Consider the following 13,858-nt stretch of genomic DNA (forward strand, 5'->3'; position numbering starts at 1 on the left):
CCTTTTATTTGGCTTATAAATTTCTTCTGTATGGGAACAATTCCAGCTGTAGTTTTAGCTCGGTAATTTTCCACTCTTGAAGACCAATTTTAGCCTGACAGAATTTCCTCGATGTTAAGGCAAATTCTTCAACATTTATCCTCTACCGATCCGGCTCGGTGGACCAATGTAACTTGGGATCAATTAAAAGACCAAACGTCTTTTCCGTTTGAGCGTTTGTAAGACACTGAATTTATTAATTAAAAACATTTCTTAAGAACTAGCTGTGATAATATGACTTAACCTAAATTATAACTAAGTGTAAATGAGAGAGAGAGAGATAGATACCAACCGTACACATGCATATGCACCATGCCACCATAAACCTTAGGGGGAGGTCATACACACGCATAGCTATCTCACATGTGGCAAGCAAACATGCTGCACTTGTTATGCTTATCAGTCTGAGTAAAGATTACATCCCATAATCTAACTCCACCATAACACATGCAGCAATTGAAAATTCTGTATTATTTATTTCTAACTCGAAGGTCTGCTCACCACATTTTCTTATCTTATTTCATGTGGACTGTATTAAGAAGATCCCAGTTTAACAAATCCCTCTCATCTACACTAGGTAGCCCCGCTATTCTCTTTTATTATAAAAACATGTTCACTTATCCGTGAACAATAATAATGGCTACAACCGAAATAAAGGGAATAAAAACAACAAAAAATATAACAAGAATGGACGTAATAACAATAATAATAATAACAATAATAAGAATGATAATAGGAACAACAATAACAACTGGAATAAGAATAATAATAATAATAATAATAATAATTATAATAATAATAATGGCAACAGTAACAGAAACAACAATAACTACTATAGTAGGGATTATAATGTTAACCAGGTACAAGATCAGGGAAACTTTCAAGTTCCGGAGACCCCAAGACCTTCGTCTTCGGAGAACACACAATAAAAAACAGAAACATTTTCAGTATATCATCTAACCTCAAAAATTACGTGAGATTGAATATAATAGATGTAGATTATCCACTCACTTTCTTGATTGATACAGGTGCAGATATTTCTTTATGTAAAGAAAAATTTTTGTACCGATATAAGGAAAATCCAGATGAATACTGCAATCTAACAGGCATTTCGAGGGAAGTTATTAAATCTTTTGGGTCAACTAAAGTTAAAATAGATATAAATGGTATGGTTATTGAACATAGTATCCAGCTAGTATCAAATGATATTTCACTTAGTACAGATGGGATTTTAGGTAGAGATTTTCTATCAAAGTATAAATGTAATGTTGATTATGACAGGTATATCCTAATCTTTAATTTAAATAGTGAAAACATCACAATTCCTATACATGATAGTTCTTTCAAAATTATTCAGGTAGTTGTACCAAAGAGGAGTGAAATCATTCTACCTTTTACCATCAATTTGGTAGAAGACGCAGTAGTATTAAATAGGGAAATTACGAAAGGTGTGTTTTTAGCTAATTCTATAATTCCGAAAGATGGAAATAAGCATATCAAATTACTGAACGTTACTGACCAAGACATGACGATAGATCATATGAAATTAGAAACAGTTCCTTTGAGCAATTATGATATACTTACAGTCAACCATTGTTACTTACACGGTAGTTATACTGACGAACGTTTTGAGAGGTTAATAAGCAAAATTAATTTGGATGATTTAAGCGAACGTCATAGGAAAGAAATTGTAACTATATTGAAGAAATATCAGTCGACATTCCATCTTGAAGATGAAGATTTAACGACGAACAATTTTTATAAGCAGAAAATTAACCTAGAAGACAAAAGTCCTGTTTATATAAAGAATTATAGATTACGACAAGCGCATAAAGAAGAAATAAATGCTCAAGTACAAGATCTTTTGAAGAGTAGAGTAATTGAACCGTCAGTTAGTCCTTATAATGCACCATTGCTATTAGTTCCAAAGAAAGGGCAAACAGATTTGAAGAAATGGAGATTAGTTGTTGATTTTAGGAAACTTAATGATAAGATTGTTAATGACAAGTTTCCATTAACTCGTTTGGACGATATTTTGGATAGATTAGGTAGAGCGAAATATTTTTCAACGTTAGATATGACTAGTTCTTTTCATCAGATTGAACTTGATTGTAAGCCGAGGCCACTAACAGCATTTTCAACACCCAATGGTCATTATCAATATACAAGATTACCCTTGGGTCTCAAAATATCATCTAACAGTTTTCAACGCATGTTGACTATAGCTTTATCTGGTTTAGAGTCTGAAGCATTTCTTTATGTTGATGACATAATAGTTTTTGAATGTAGTTTCAAACACCACCATGAGAATCTCATTAAGGTACTTGATAGGCTGAATAGATACAATTTGAAACTAAACCCTAATAAGTGTTGTTTTTTGAAATCAGAAGTAGTTTATTTAGGTCACTTGATAACTCCTAATGGAATTAGACCAGATCCTTCAAAATATGATGCGATAACAAAATATCCGGTTCCGAAGAACGCGGATGATGTTAGAAGATTCGTTGCATTTTGTAATTACTATAGACGTTTCATTAAAAATTTTGCAGAAATAACTACATGTTTGAATTCATTATCTAAGAAGAATACTAAATTTGAATGGACAGAAGAATGTCAAAAAGCATTTGAGACACTTAAAAATAGGTTGATAACACCACCAATTTTACAGTATCCAGATTTCGATAAACCTTTTATTTTAACTACTGATGCTTCTGATTTCGCTTTGGGGGCAATACTATCGCAAGGTGAGATAGGAAACGATAGACCAATAACTTATGCGAGTCGTTCTTTGAACAAGCATGAGAAAAATAAGCCGGTTATTGAAAAGGAATTATAAGGTATACATTGGGGAATTCAATTTTTCCATCCTTATCTTTACGGTAGAAATTTGTAGTGGTTACGGATCATCGTCCACTAGTCCCATTGTTTTCTCATAAGAATCCAAGTTCCAAATTGACAAGAATTAGATTAGAATTATCAGACTATGATTTTGAAATTGTGTATAAAAAAGGAATTAATAATACTAATGCTGATGCACTTTCACGTATAAAAATAGACTCCGATATATTAAAAAGAATGATACCTCAGAATATTGATGAAAAAATTAAGAAATCGCTGGTGATAACACGAGGAATGAAAAATAAATTGCGCAATATTATAAATAAAGAAAATGAGATGACATATCCTGATGAGCCTGATCAACTCAGAGTATTGGAATGTACATCCATTAAAGATATAAAGCTGGCTAAAAAATTAAAATTTATAATTAATGAGTCGACAAAAGAATTCACTTTTCTTGATAATCATTCTGTGAACGAGTTGGCCATAAGATGTAGCGATAATCCTTATTATCTAGATAATATTTTGGAGAAACTATCATCTGAGTTAAGCAGATTGAGTATTAAGAATTTCGCACTTAGTAAAAGTGACGAAATATTTGAAATAATAACCCATGGGAAATTTAAAGAAAAAATGAATAAATATTTGAAAAATAGTGACGTCAGAATTCTTTTATATGAAAATCCTCGAAAAATCTTTAATGAAAAAGAAAAATATGAATTGATAAAATTATATCATGATACACCATGCGGAGGTCATTTTGGAGTAAGAAAAACATTATTAAAACTTAAACAAAAATATGTATGGAAGAATATGCGCAAAATGGTAAAGAAATACGTATCTTCATGCGATTTGTGCCAAAGAAATAAACAGATTAGACATACCAAAGAACCATTAATGAAAACTGATACGCCATTAAGCAGTTTTGATACAGTAGGTAATTGACACTGTAGGACCGTTGAGACCCTCAGATAATTATAGATATATTTTAACTATGCAGTGTGAATTAACAAAATATATAATAGCAGTACCAATGCAGACAAAAGAAGCTAAATCAATAGCTAGAAGTTTAAATGAACATTTAATATTAAAGTACGGAATATTTAAGACTCTAAAATCTGACAGAGGCTCAGAATTTGTTAATGAACTGATGAATGAGATGTGTAAACTGTTGAATATAGAACAGAAATTTTCCACAGCTTACCATCATGAAACAGTAGGTTCAGTAGAAAGAAATCATAGAGTCCTAAATGAATATTTTCTTACTTTTGTTAATAATGATAATTGGAGTGAATGGATACCGTATTATGCTTTTGCATACAACATAACGCCACATGTTGACACAGGGTATTCACCATTTGAATTAATTTTCGGAAAATTACCAACAATGCCAGGCGAAAAAGTAATGAATTATGAACAAATATATGATACAGAAAATTATGCTAAGGAAATGAAGCTTAGGTTAAAAAATTCATTAGAGAATGCTAGGAATATAATTGAACAGACTAAAATTAAGAGAAGTTTAAATTCATTAAGTAATACAAATAGAATAGATATTAAAATAGGAGATTTAGTTTTAGTTAAAAAGGAGAATAGAAGAAAAAATGAATCACCTTATCATGGTCCGTATGAAGTAATCAATATTGAAAATTTAAATGTAACTATAAGAATTAATAACAAAGAGAAAACATTTCATAAGAATTTGTTAAAGAAATATCAAAACTAATCTTAAGCCAAAATATTTTTTAAACAAAACACTTAATATGTATGAATGAAAACAAAAAAAAAAAAAAAAAAAAAGTATTTTATTACCAAATAAAAAAAAAGAACAAAGAAAAATACTTAGCCCACTTAAGATCATATTCAATGAAAACAATTATGTAATTATAACTACTTATAAAAAAAGAGAAAAAGAAACAAAAATTATGTGTTACTTGAAACCTAAAGAATTTGTCATAAAATGCACACAATTTGTTTATGCACACAAAAAAAATTGTATACATTTCTTTTAAGGGTGAGGGTGTAGTGTGTCACCATGCCATGTTGCCATGCATTTTGATGTTCAGTATTTTGTTTTGTTGAGTTGGCCAGTGCCACAACGAGTTCATTGCTTTCATTGTTTCTTTGTTTTCAAAGTGCTACTCATATGAAGTTCATTGCTTCATGCTTACTCATATGTTGGGCGACAGTTTAGAGTTTCCAATTGGAAACTCAAATACTATTGTAATGAATCAGAGTTCGGCCAATGGGAATGAAGAATATCCCAATAGTAAATTTGATTGAGTGAAATTCCAAAATATGAGTATGAATGAAAATATGAAATGCATGACAACATATGTATAAATATCACATACACACATACAAATATACTTCGTTGTAAAATAGATTTGTAAGAACTCTTTTCTGATTGGTTAACAGAAAAGAGTATTGAGTGATATCTAGATTTAAGAATTTTTGTTAGAATTAAGAATTTTATTATAAATACAAAAAGGAAAAATAAAGAAGTCAGACTTGTGCTGACATCCACCAAGCTTGCTCTATCAGCAAGCCAACAAAACATAATAGTAACTTATTACACATGTTTCTTTACAAAATAAAAATATACGTATATTTAAGATTTTGAACTATTGATGGTGCAAAATATAGAGAAGAAAAATGGAAGGAATTGGCGGAATGCTTGAATGCTATTGGAGGTCTATGAAGGATGGTGCCAAGTGGAGGAAATATTGGAGTGATTTGAGGTATGACTTACTTTAATTGTAGAATCTTTAAAATAGTAGTAAGATATTTTGGAAGAATGTTATAAGTATTATACTTTGTAGAGGAGCAAAATTGGGAGAATGGATATAATGATCAGGAGAATGGTAATGGAATCGCTCGATATGCTTTTACGTATTTTAACACCAACCAATGTTTGTCATTGTACATGCGTTTATCTACGCGCTCCAAATACCTTTTGATGAAAAGAGACGAACAAAAGAGTGGAACTAATGGACTAAAAAAATAAAACAACTATCTGAAGTAGAACAGAGGATTATAAATATTACCAAAATAGAAGCGGTTGATGGGGGTAAAACTCGGGAGATGGGGTACATATGGAAAATAACTCGTCAGACATTTGCTATCCAGAAGATATGGTGGAGATGCTTGATGATACAAAATGTACTGGAGAAAATTTCACATTTACAAATAATTTGGGAGGAAAAAAACCAAGGAAAGAACAACGGAAGGTTGCTTTATATCCTGATGAATTACAATTTGAGATATTGTTTAAAATAGAAGAAGAGAAAGTGGAAGCTATTAGAAAGTCTAACACTCTAAATGAACAAGAGATTAAAGCTATAAAGGAGCAAACAGAAGCACAAACACAAGCAAAAGTAGATTTAAAAAAATAAAGGAAGTCATTAAAGTTCTCGCTTGTAATAATAATGGCTACTAACATAATAAAAAATAAATTCTAGCCGTTACTAAAAATGACGTCGATTATTCTTAAACTGTTTTGGAAACAAGGTTGACAAAAATCCTCAAGGTGTGGATAAAAGTTGTCCATATGTGGAAATCACCCTAGCGTCTGAACGAATTGAATTAGATTGATATAATTTTATTCAAATGTGTGGTTGGTCTGCAGGACTTTTGATATTACAAATTTGTTATATAGGCCCACGTATAAGTAGGTAAAGCCCACACTTCGTTATAGGTACTACAGCCTGCGACAGAGAATTTTAGATCTACGTATTCGTATATTAAGATTTTAAAAGAGTTTGTAACGGACTTTGCGTTTATTTATTTAGTTTTTTGTTTTTTTGAGAATTTTCAAATTCTTTCCAAATGGTGGACGGTATTCAACTGTTTTTTAATTTGTTTTTAATGATTGTATTGATTTTCCAATCTATTCTTATCTATTGAGCAAATACGTTTTCAACTATCTCGGAACGTTGCCTTTTTGCAATACTTGATATATTTTGGCATGAAATATCCCCAGTTGCATTTGTTTGTTCCCCATTGTCATTCATTTCCTCTAATATTATTTCCAGATGCGGTATCATTTTCCGAACTAAAAAATTATGCAGTACCAAACAGGCATTTATTATTAAACCTGCCTTTGGTGGGACTATAATAAAGTGGCCTTTCTTTTGATAAGCATCGAAATCTTGATTTTAGTATACCATTACATCTTTCTACTAAAGCTTGTGTCGGTTTGTGCTCGATGTTTTAGCGCTCTTCGAATGTATTGCACGTTGAAAGTATAGGAGTCATCAACCACGGCTATTTGGCAAATCAAAGGAATACACTTTATTATTTCTATACATAATACGTTCGTATATTTTACCTGCCATAGGTAAACACTATCTCCTAAAAGCCAATAATTACGTTCTCCTCCGGTATATAAATCTTCTAGTATTCTGCAAGCTTGGGAACTTCTCCAAACATAAGAATCATATGCTGTACCACCAATTTGTGCTTTAGCTGCCAAAATAATATAATTTAAATCGCATATAATCATCACATTCTTTGAATGTCCTCCTTTTCGAAAGTAATATATATGCTCAATTTCACGCCTTGGAGCAGATATTTTAATATTAGTGCCGTCAATAACTCCTATAATCCCTGGAATTTAATATTTCTCCATAAACTTTATTTAAGTCCTGGGAAATCTTCTTGTTTGGGAAATTTTATATAATTGTGTTAAATATTGTTCAAAGCTTTAGCAACCATAGTTACACATCTGCTTACGGATGTTTGAGATAAAGCGGATAAATTATCTTGTCCTACACTTCGTTGAAAGCTACCAGTAGCAATGAACGTAATGCACTTAGTACTATTAGATGGCATGGAATTACATGGACTCTTGTTGATTTCGGCAAAAATGGCTTCAATTCTTCGATGAGTTCCAAACACAAATGCTTCCGCTACCTATAAAACTCAAAAAAGCTCTCCTCTGTGGCTATTTCAAATGGATTGTGGTGATCCCGAAGACTGCGTCTAAGAATTCGAAGCGATTTCCTTAACAATTTTATAGTTATTTCATGTTAACTTTTTTAGATGATTGTACTAACCTTTGTTCTATTCTATATCTTTGCGATATAGGAGACAATATAATGGAGCTTGACATTTTTGATCGTATATTGTTTGATTTTACGACAATATTATTTTTCCTTTTAACATATGTATGTCAACTTAACACCTATTTCAATAATATAGTTACAAAAGTTTCATTACGACACAGAATTGAAACATTGTTTTCAGAAAATAAATCAAAATCGGAAAATATGTTTTTTATGAAAACCAATTATGAAAGGTTACCTGTAAAATTGTTTGATGGTATGTAGCGTGGCCTTTGTTTATCCTCTCGTCCGTCGCCCGGAGCCTTAAGGCCGCGACGGCCGCTTCATACCGTATCTGAATTTCTGTAGTATTTTGATATTACATTTTTTTATCCATAGCTGTCCACCAGACTACCGATGCGTATGCTGGAACAGATCCTTCAAAGCCTTCATTGGTTAAAGTCCTTAGAAGACTGTTAATGGTGTAAACCCACAGGTGGGGTGATAATATCCCTCCCTGTGGAGTTCCTTGACCAACTTTGTCCCTTATGTTAACGTCATATAGCCCACAGCTTATCCATCTATTCTTTAGCATATGGTTTATGCAGTCCCTTAGGGCCCGGTCGACCTGAAAATTATCTAAGGACTGGATGAGTGTATCTGTGCTGACGTTGTTGAAAGCACCTTCGATGTCAATGCATACTGCGAGAGTATACAGCTTCTTATCGAAGGTACTCTCGATTTGGTGTACAACCTCATGTAATACGGTTTCCACTGAACGTCCTTTAACGTATGCATGCTGTTGTATTTAAGCATATCGTTTGCAATTCTGCTCTTAATCATTGTGTCGATTGGACGTTCCATGGTTTTAAGTAAGAACGATGTTAGACTTATCGGTCGATAAGACTTGGGTATTCCGTAGATAACCTTCCCAGGTTTGGGTATAAAAACTACCCTCGATTTCTGTCAGGCTTGTTTAGTCTAGAGACCTTGTTCTGAACTGTTCAAAGTTCCTGAATTAAGCCAATGTGAATCTTACCTAAATTTTTTAGTTTCATCGGAGCCAAGGATGCCGTCTCGCTCCGATGAAAGTTGATCTGGATGACTTCGATCATTGGCCCTCCAGTAGACGGGCTTCTTGAGAGTCGGTAATTTTGTCACCGACTCCCTGTTCTGTCTTGCTTAGGGGGTCTTCTTTCTCCTCTTCGCTGTTACACTTGGTATCCTCGTCTCTCATCTTATTACTCTTGAACCTGACAGCGTTCGAGACATAGAATGCCATGCCCTTAGTCTTTGTCAGACTGGCCATGGAGAGATGGTCAACTCCAATCACAAGGAGAGTGCCATCCTCCTTCTTCTCCCTGTGAAAGACTTCCCATCTCTTCACGTCCAAAGTTTTATTTTGCCTTCAAAAGACTTCGAGCATACGTTCCGCCTCGAATTTGCTGCCAAATCCTCTGACGTATACCGTCGTTTTAGTTAGGCGAGGAATTTCCTTCCACCTCACCAACTTGAGGTTGACGTTTTCCCTTGTCGGCATTGCCCTTCAGGGCGGCAACCTTGAAAACATTTTACGATTTGATCTCCACCTTCCATGATGTGATCCAAGATTTTGTTGTTGACCATTTCCTCTAATGCTTCCAAATGGTCTTTATGCAAGTTTTCTGAACCTTTGCTGGTACCGATCAATGCATAATGCATTTAAACATGTTAGTGGTTCATTACATTTTTGCCATATTGATTGCTAGAGTTTTTTGCATCAATCCTACGTCGGTAAAATTTGTTGAAAATAACAGCCTGTTCCACGATACCAAAAGAACACGTTCGCACACCATTTATACGACAAACAGCTGAATTCAGTTCCACTAAAATCCATCAGGAGGAGAAATTGTACGAACATCAAAGCGAACAAAAACGTAAGCATTTCAGTGTAATTATGCATTCCACTATCTTTTTTCTTTCACACTAGTCTTCAAACGAATTGAGATAGAAGGTTAAAATTGTGCATACATGCATATTTACCAGGTAGGTAGGTTGATCAAATTTTTACTCAAATGTATATTATGCTTGCAGGACTTTTGGTATTGAAAATGGGACGCGTTTTGGAATAGCCCCCATATAATGGTACATCCTTATTTTGGTGATTATTTAAGCGACATTATTCACCGGAAATGTTTCAAATTTGAAGTTCGTAATGGATACTACAGCCTATGACAGAAAATTGTCCGTGAAGGTCATAACTGTACCTCCCGATATTCGGTATTTTGATGATTTTTAGCGTCATTATTTACTAGAAATTTTTTATATTTGCAATTCGTAATGGATACTACAGCCTATGACAGAAAATTGTCTGTGCAGGTCCACGTCTTAGTTTAGTCCCCAAATTACGGTACTTCCCGATATTCGCTAGTTTGATGATTTTAACGACATTTTTCACCAGAATTGTTTCAAATTTGGTATTTGAAGTTCGTAATAGATACTACAGCATATGACAGAAAGTTGTATGTGCAGGTCCACGTCGTCGTATAGACGGCAACATTCGATATTTTTACAGAATTTTTAACGTTTTTTTTTTGGAAAATTGCCAAATTGGTTCAAAATGGTGGAGGGTATTCTAAGTTTGGTCCGGCCGAACTTACAATTTTTTACTTGTTTATTATTTAAAAAAATTAAAAATGCAATCATACTGTTTGTTAGGTACTTTAAGCAAATTCGAAGCATCTCTTCCTTTGAAACATTAAACGCAAATTATGCAAAAAAAGCGCCAGAATAACTGATTTAAATGCAAAAAAGCAATAAAAAATGCAACCATTCGTAAGCTGGCTCGGCCTGAACAGACAGTTCGTTTGTAAACAAACAAATTGTAAATAAACAAACAAAAAAAACTTTCCTAGTGATTATGTTCCAATTATTTGTGTCCTTAACAAAAAAAAAAAAAAAAACGAATATTTTTGTAGCCCTATACTTTATGGATGATGTGGAGGAGCTTCAAACTATACTACGGGAGCATTTAAGAGATGCTTCGAATAAATAAAAATTGCAAAAATTTTGTAAAATTAACTGATTTTTTTAATAAAATAAAAAAATAAAATTAAAAAATATTATTGTGATTTTTTTTTTGCACAAAAATTGATAGAATTGATTCTATTGATTTTAGAATGTTTGTTTGAGCCTCGGCACAATCTGCTATTCTTTCTTCAGCGTCAGCCATCCTTTTGCTTACATCTGCTTATTTGCTCACCGACGTTGGAACGTTTTTTGTTGATGATGTGGATGGAAATTCTGATGAGTTCACACAACTTTTACACGACAAACAGCTGATTTCCGCTCCACTAAAACCCATCAGAACGAAAAATTGTACGAAAGTCAAAGTGAACGAAAACGTAAGCATTTCAATGCACGCAAGCGAATATAAATTTCAAAATCAGTCACTTGTACGTTTGCTGTCGTATAACTTTAACTCAGGAAATTTTCTTCAAAATAAATATTGCTTGATTGAAAATTTAATCAAAAAGTTAAGAAAAAATAATAAATACAATTATAGTACGCCAACAACAAGTATATATTATTTATTTCCCCAATTCCAGCACGAAAAAAATTATCAACTGCAAAGCTAAGGGCACTGCTTGAATATATGGAGGAGAATCCTGAGTTCGCTAGGGGAGTGCCAAATTTTGGAAGCAGCAGGCAATCCTTTGAAGACCACTGCAAAAATTGTGTGTAGAGACCCCAAACTGCAAAAGAACAGACAGGAAAGAAACAGGCGTGGAAAAAACGCCCCCTATTCAAATGCACATCACATCAAGATTTTCCATCCACATCATCAGCAAAAAAAATCGTTTCAACGTCGGTGTGCAAATAACCCTTATCCGTCGGTAATTGCCGTTAGCCGAGCAAGCAAATGCGATTGCCATGGCCATGGCTGACGCTGCAGAGAGGATGGAAGATTGTGCCGAGGCCCAAACAAAAATATCTTGTTTGGGATATTCTCCCCAGAAGTTATTTTAAAAAATAACTTCTATCACAAAAAACATTTTTTACCCAAGTGACGAGATCGTAAGCTCAATAGAAGAGGAACAAAAGAATTACATAAAACTAAAATTCTTTTGGAAAATCTTCTAAATCTTACAACCGCACTTATAAACATTTACATCTTTCTCCACTTGTTATGCTTTCGTTCAACCTGAACGAAGTAACATAACCATGTAAGTTTGTTTTGTCTGTTACAACAAAAACCCCTTCGTCGACCGTGCCTGTCGTTGTTTTTATAAAAACAACAATAATGGGATTTTGCCTGACGATTTTGCAACAACAAAATACTATGGTATCCCAAACAAGCAAGCCAAACACAGTTCTAAAAATTATATATAAAAAATAAAAATTATAAAATAATAAAAATAAAATTCTTTTATTTGTTTTTGATATATTATAATTGTATTTATTATTTTTACTCACCTTTTTGTTTCCATTTTCAATCGTAGCAATATTTATGTTGAAACAATTCTCCTGAATTATAATTAGACAACAGCAATCAAACAAGTGACTGATTTCGACATTTGTGTTCGAATGCGTGCGAAAGAAAATAGATAGTGAAACACAAAATTACACTGAAATGCTTACGTTTTCGTTCGCTTTGATGTTCGTACAATTTTTGTTCTGATGGATTTTAGTGGAACAGAAATCGGTTGTTTTTGTCGTGTAAAAGGCATGCGAACGTGTTCTTTTAATATTATGAAACAGGCTGTAAATGTTTTTGTTCTTCGTAATTAATTGCCAACTCATATCAATATTACCCACCATGACCTCTCACCGATAACATTTGGTATCTAAAGCTGAATTTTTTTTAGCATCAATGTATTTCCCCGTCTATGTCCAATCACGTTCTCATTTGCATGTTCATCCGTTTTGCTTTTTGCGTTCGGATGTGCTTTACGGATTTTATGATTATTACAGCGTCAATCAGGAATCTTTGGTTTTAAATATATACAATCATTTGATTTTTCTAATATGTTGCGGGCTTCTAATGCTGACGAGAAACTGGAAATAATTGTGTCTAGTCTAATGCAAGTACAAGTTACAAGAGTAAACTATGAATAACTAATTGATCACCGCAATCCTTGTCCCCGTTCGCCGACATTTGTAGCAGATGATGATGCGGATTACTGTTGACTAGTGTGCGACGACTGCATGTCTCAATATCATTCTGATTTGTACCACGAAGTTGATCAATATGTCTTCTATAATACTTCCCCTGGAACAGAATTTGATAATGGACATCTCCCAAACGTTTGGTCACTTTGCCTTTGCTAATGCGTAGATTTCCGGACAGAAAGTACACATTTTGATCCCTTTCCAATTCCGTGTATTTACGGCTGCTCTTCATGAACTGTTTGGCTGTTACTTTACTACTAGTTTCTTGTGGGCGCACTAGATCTAAACGTGTTCGTAACTGTCATCCTAGGAACAACTGTGCTGCGGACTGACCCGTAGTCGAATGAGGTGCATTCCTGTACTGTCTAGGGATTTCGTTTAGATTCTCCTTCAATGTCACTTTCGTTGTACACATAGCTTTTAATGCATTCTTCACCGTTTGGACACTTCGCTGTGCTTGGCCGTTAGTTGCTGGGTCGTAGGGGGCTGTAAATTTGTGGTACTAAAAGCCAATTCCTTGTATAAAATTCCTGAATTCAGCCTAAGAAAAATTCTTTCCATTATCGGAAACTACAATTAATGGTACTCCGGATGTAATGATGATCTGTGCACTTCTTTGGGACATTTGCATACTTTGCACATTTCTCGCATTCCCTCGCAGTGCTCTCAATGTCTTTGTCAATGCCCGGCCAGTAAACGAAGGACCGGGCTATGCCTATCATATTAACCATCCCTAGATGGGTGCCATGCAAATCTTTTATTAAATCGCCCGCAATCTAGGTGGG

This window comes from Musca domestica, unplaced genomic scaffold (assembly GCF_030504385.1).
Source record: "Musca domestica strain aabys unplaced genomic scaffold, Musca_domestica.polishedcontigs.V.1.1 91, whole genome shotgun sequence".
In the NCBI taxonomy this organism is placed as follows: Eukaryota; Metazoa; Arthropoda; class Insecta; order Diptera; family Muscidae; genus Musca; species Musca domestica.